Raw genomic sequence first — 6,000 nt, 5'->3', positions numbered from 1 at the left:
GAGGCTTGTGCTGGAAAGTAAATCACAACTAAAGACTGATCGCCAGTTGGCATCACTACTTGTGACTCTACACCGGTGCAAAGCCTTGATACATCTGTCCCAAAGAGCTCATATAGTGCCTTGAAGTAGAGAAGAGGCAAGCAAGACACTGAAGTAGCAGAGGTCCCAAAACATGTGACAGCACCCACTAACTGCACCTGGCTCACAACGCTGGTGCACTGCAACGGGCTCACAACAGCGGTGCACTGCACCGGGCTCACAACACCGGTGCACTGCACCGGGCTCACAACACTGGTGCACTGCACCTTGCTCACAATACTGGTGCACTGCACCGGGCTCACAACACCGGTGCAATGCGCCTTGCTCACAATGCTGGTGCACTGCGCCTTGCTCACAACACCGGTGCACTGCACCTGGCTCACAACACCGGTACACTGCACCTGGCTCACAACGCTGGTGCACTGCACCTGGCTCACAACACTGGTGCACTGCACCTGGCTCACAACACCGGTGCACTGCACCGGGCTCACAACACCGGTGCACTGCACCTGGCTCACAACACCAGTGCACTGCGCCTTGCTCACAACGCTGGTGCACTGCACCTGGCTCACAACACTAGTGCACTGTGCCTTGCTCACAACACTGGTGCACTGCACCTGGCTCACAACACTAGTGCACTGTGCCTTGCTCACAACACCGGTGCACTGCACCGGGCTCACAACACCGGTGCACTGCACCGGGCTCACAACACTGGTGCACTGCACCTTGCTCACAATACTGGTGCACTGCACCGGGCTCACAACACCGGTGCAATGCGCCTTGCTCACAATGCTGGTGCACTGCGCCTTGCTCACAACACCGGTGCACTGCACCTGGCTCACAACACCGGTGCACTGCACCGGGCTCACAACACCGGTGCAATGCGCCTTGCTCACAATGCTGGTGCACTGCGCCTTGCTCACAACACCGGTGCACTGCACCTGGCTCACAACACCGGTGCACTGCACCTGGCTCACAACACTGGTGCACTGCACCGGGCTCACAACACTGGTGCACTGCACCTTGCTCACAATACTGGTGCACTGCACCGGGCTCACAACACCGGTGCAATGCGCCTTGCTCACAATGCTGGTGCACTGCGCCTTGCTCACAACACCGGTGCACTGCGCCTTGCTCACAACACCGGTGCACTGCACCGGGCTCACAACACCGGTACACTGCACGTGGCTCACAACGCTGGTGCACTGCACCTGGCTCACAACACTGGTGCAGTGCACCTGGCTCACAACACCGGTGCACTGCACCGGGCTCACAACACCGGTGCACTGCACCTGGCTCACAACACCAGTGCACTGCGCCTTGCTCACAACGCTGGTGCACTGCACCTGGCTCACAACACTAGTGCACTGTGCCTTGCTCACAACACTGGTGCACTGCACCTGGCTCACAACACTAGTGCACTGTGCCTTGCTCACAACACCGGTGCACTGCACCGGGCTCACAACACCGGTACACTGCACCTGGCTCACAACGCTGGTGCACTGCACCTGGCTCACAACGCTGGTGCACTGCACCTGGCTCACAACACTGGTGCACTGCGCCTTGCTTCAGCTTCTCTTCCCTCTTTTCATTGCTCCGTGGTACCCCATTGCCTCTGCCTACAGCCGGGCTGCCCCTTGCCCCTGCATGTGGCGCGGCTTTGAGTTTGTTCCCCTTTTCCATCTTTTTTAGGTCTGGCCCGGAGCCAGCACGCATGTGCTGCTCTGCGAGGCATGTTGTAATCCCTCTGTGGACTTTGACATACCCAGTGATTGTCTATTGGTTGCTTGGTCTCCCTTTAAAATTCCACTGTTTTCATTGGTGTGTACTGTACATTTAACCGCCTTGTGACTTTCCTTCCAGCCCAGGCGACTGCCCCTGCTACTTGGATCCCTTCACTGTTGGGGCAGATACTTTGTTCCGATGCAGTCCTTGTTCCTCCCCCGCTCCCCGCCGCTCGCCGGCGCACCGCGCTGCTTTGCTGTCCATAGTACCACTTTTCAGAGGAGGCTCAGTGCACGCTGGATGCTCAGGCAGGGGCCTTTCTGTCACTGTGCGTTTAAATGCTTTGCCGTACAGAACATTAAGCTTTAGAGCCCGACATGAAAAGGCGCCGACGTGAGGTGGGTCCAGAGCCTCTGCCCCTCCCCCCCGAGGCAGCCGTGCAAGCGAACTTCACACAAAGCTGCTGCAGCTGGACTTTCGTACCATTGCTGCCCATGTGTCTTTCACTGACTCCCAAGCTTTACTGTGGGGTTTTAGTTAGTTAGTTAGTTAGTTCATTTGTAATTGATAACTGAGAGTGTAGAAGCTGTGATTTTAGGGGCATCAATGAGCATGAAAGTGGCGTAAACTCCCACAGATAGACGCTTAATGCTGCAAGAGGAAAGATGGCGCCGGTAAGAACAGCGCGACTGCGGCCCGCAGTGCGTCCATTGGCTTCACTCTATCGTCCGCGATGCCCAGTTTGCCAGACTGGTCGCCACTTCGTAAGTGTGCTGAACTGTATTACTGAGAAATAATACTGCAGCGCTATATCTTGGACTTTTAATTTCATTCAAGTGGCGAATACAGCATGCATTTATGTTTTCCTAATTTATTTTTACCGTCGATCATTGGCACTTGTCATGCGCCATATCTCTGTAACTATAAAATATATAAAACATGTTATTGATAAGATTTATTTCTAACGAGCTTAAACAACCCAAATGTTATTGAGGGGTGCTCGGAGGTTTTTTTTTCCAATTGCTCCGTTTGCTTCCTCCCTAACAATGAGTCTGTGCTGTTTTAGGTTCCTCCTGGCCCAGTTATCTCAGGAGGTTGTACAATGTAACTTGTGACATTCCGTTTGAATAAGACTCTTTGCAACAGAAGCATTAATCCAGGGAGCTTTGTAACATAAACTAGAAGGGGCAGATTTACAAGCCCCTTGCGCCGCTTTTACGCCGCGGTTGCATCACTTTTGTAACGCAGCAGCGGCGCAAAAGAGGCGCCATGCTGCGGGGTATTTTCAACGTGACGCATCTGGGAGATGCGTCACGTTGCAAAGCCCGGCTCCACATGTAGGCGTTCCGTGCACGGGGGGGCGTTACGGCGCAAGTACGCCTCCTAAAAGTGGCTGAGCGAAATCTACAAGATTTTACTCAGTCACTTTTACGGCCATGCTGCGTCAAAACCCTGCGCCTGCTTGAAGCAGGCGTAAGGATTGACGCAGCATGTTAGGGATAGGAGCACCCCGAGCCTTGCTGGCACTGCGTCGCTTGCGACGTGACTCCAGCAATGTGCTGCCTTTAGACGGGGGATGCGACACGCATCTGCCCATCCGAGCGCCACGGTGCGCCGCATTGTAAATGCGGCACATCTGTGGAGGCGCACGGGTGGGCAGATGCGTCGTAACTCTTCTGGCGCATCCCTGCTGATTAGCAGAGATGCGCCAGGAGTTGTTAATGTGCCCAGAGCCCTCGAGCAAGTGCATGAACCAGCTGAGTTACACCTCCAGGTTTCTGGCTCACAAACAGACGTCCGTAGAAGGCGCGTTAACGCCCTGATCTGGTTTAAAATGAAGCCGATGAGAAATTTAGGTAGAAAAGCAATTTCTTTTTTCCATATTGCCAATTACTTTGGGATTGAGTTTGTTAAAAAATATTCATAATTAGTGGACTGAATGACTTTAAAGGGCTCTTCCGAGCCCCGCCCCTCAGGCACCGCCCCTTTTTACCACCATTCTCTCATCCCCAGTGTGTGGGTTCCGGCAGTGACGTTCTCTCTTTCCCATCCCTGTTCTCATCATCCCAGGTCCCTTCTGTCCCCCATGTATGACAGCCTCTCCTCCCAGTCCTTGATCTTGGTACAGGCAAGGTTTTGAGCATTAGATAAACACTGAAGGAAAGTTATTTTCTGCACTTGAAAAAAGTGAAAATACTTTAAAAATCACATAGTATGGGGTGTTTTCACATCCTGTTATTACAAACACATTAAGCAAATGCAGAAAGAAGGGATTCACTGCTCATTGGTGGCGTCAGAGGACTTAAGTACTTTCGTAATTGTTTATTAAGCCCCTTTCAGGAGTCGGTTGAACACGGGATACAAGAGCAAGCAGCGTCTACAAGCAGCGTCTACAACCAGCGTCCACAAGCAGCATCTACAAGCAGGCTCTACAAGCAGCGTTTACAAGCAGCGTCTACAACCAGCGTCCACAAGCAGCATCTACAAGCAGGCTCTACAAGCAGCGTTTACAAGCAGCGTCTACAACCAGCGTCCACAAGCAGCATCTACAAGCAGCGTCTACAAGCAGGCTCTACAAGCAGCGTTTACAAGCAGCGTTTACAAGCAGCGTCTACAAGCAGCATCTACAAGCAGCGTCTACAAGCAGCGTCTACAAGCAGCGTCTACAAGCAGCGTCTACAAGCAGAGTCCACAAGCAGCGTCTACAAGCAGCGTCTACAAGCAGCGTCCACAAGCAGCATCTACAAGCAGCGTCTACAAGCAGCGTCTACAAGCAGCGTCTACAAGCAGGGTCAAAGAACAGTTGATGGACAGAATGCAGAACAATGTCATACATTCACCTCAGTACAGAGATTTGGGCCTAAATCCATCTTTCTTTGTCAAAATACCATTCCAGTTTGGACCCAGCCATATGCAAATCAGTCTTGACCCTGTGCCTCATGGGAACAGTCCAGCCCGAACTGCCAAGCCATGTCTTCCCTGGACCGAAAACAAGCTTCCGAGGACCAGTTTCGGATTCATAATCCTCATCATCCAGGCTATCTTGAATCCAGTGGCCAAGTGAACAAGGGACTCACGTCTGAGCATACCCTGCCACACTTAGGGCGAACAAAGCGATACAAAAGGGGATGATGGACGGAGCGTTTGAAGAAATCAAACACTCACCCCCAGTCAACTGATCTGGGTGTAATCCATCACCATTCTTTAGTTCACTCAGCCACCCCAGTTCAGACATGGCTATATGCAAATCAGTCTTGACCCTGTGCCTCATGGGAACAGTCCAGCCCGAACTGCCAAGCCATGCCTTCCCTGGACCGGAAACAAGCTTCCTGGGACCGGTTTTGGGCTTTCAGCCCTCATCAGCCAGGATAGCTTGACTCCAGTGGCAAACATATTCACACACGCACGTGTGTGTGTGTGTGTGTGTGTGTGTGTATATGTATATATATATATATTTTGTTGTCTTTTTTGGGGGGGGTGTTTCACCTCCCCTGCCTCTGAAGACCTCCAGGGTTGGGTGCTGGGTGAGCGGGCTCTGCCCCCTGATTCACACCTCATTCACACCTCATTAACCCCTGCTGTGCCGCTCGAATGAGGGGACCCCGGACAGCAGGAGGGTCCAAACAAATGAACTTCTGTCCCCGGCTTCTAAGAGGGCAGTTGAAATATGAATCTCAACAACATTCTGATTAATTTGCAGGTTCACCCATCCTTCCTTTAAAACCGGGAAATTTTGTGTTTTAGGAGAAAGTGTCGGGACACCCTGACTGTCCGGGCAAATCCGGGCCGCCTGGGGACCCCACCCTAAGGTCCCAGGCGCTGTCAGGGGGATCGAGCAGCTGTTGCCCAGAGTCACACGGTGCTGAGCTGAGCTGCGCCGCATCCATCCCGAGCCCCGTGCTCCGGAGTCAGCAGCTCTGGCCGCTGCGCCACACCTCGGTCCACTCTCAGGTTCTCAATCCCTGGACCGTGGAGGGGTGGGGGAAGGGGACAGCAGAGCGTCTGACATTGCAATTATTGGAGATTTGTGTCCGACCTTGAAAGGGGCATCAGTACCAGGCAGCGGCCCGGCCGAGGCTTGTGACCCTCCAGGCGGCTGCGAATCAAAGCCTGTGCCAAGAGGCCCCCCCGAGGCGCTCTGGATCACGGCCAGGACACCCACAGGGCCGGACTGGTGCCTCCCTGGGAGGACTGGGCCACGAGCAGACCTTCTGGGGGGAATGCTGTCATTTCTCA

Source organism: Lissotriton helveticus, chromosome 7 (genome assembly GCF_964261635.1).
Source record: "Lissotriton helveticus chromosome 7, aLisHel1.1, whole genome shotgun sequence".
Lineage (NCBI taxonomy): Eukaryota > Metazoa > Chordata > Amphibia > Caudata > Salamandridae > Lissotriton > Lissotriton helveticus.
The sequence above is the reverse complement of the archived record's forward strand: the minus strand, read 5'-3'. Positions refer to the sequence as shown.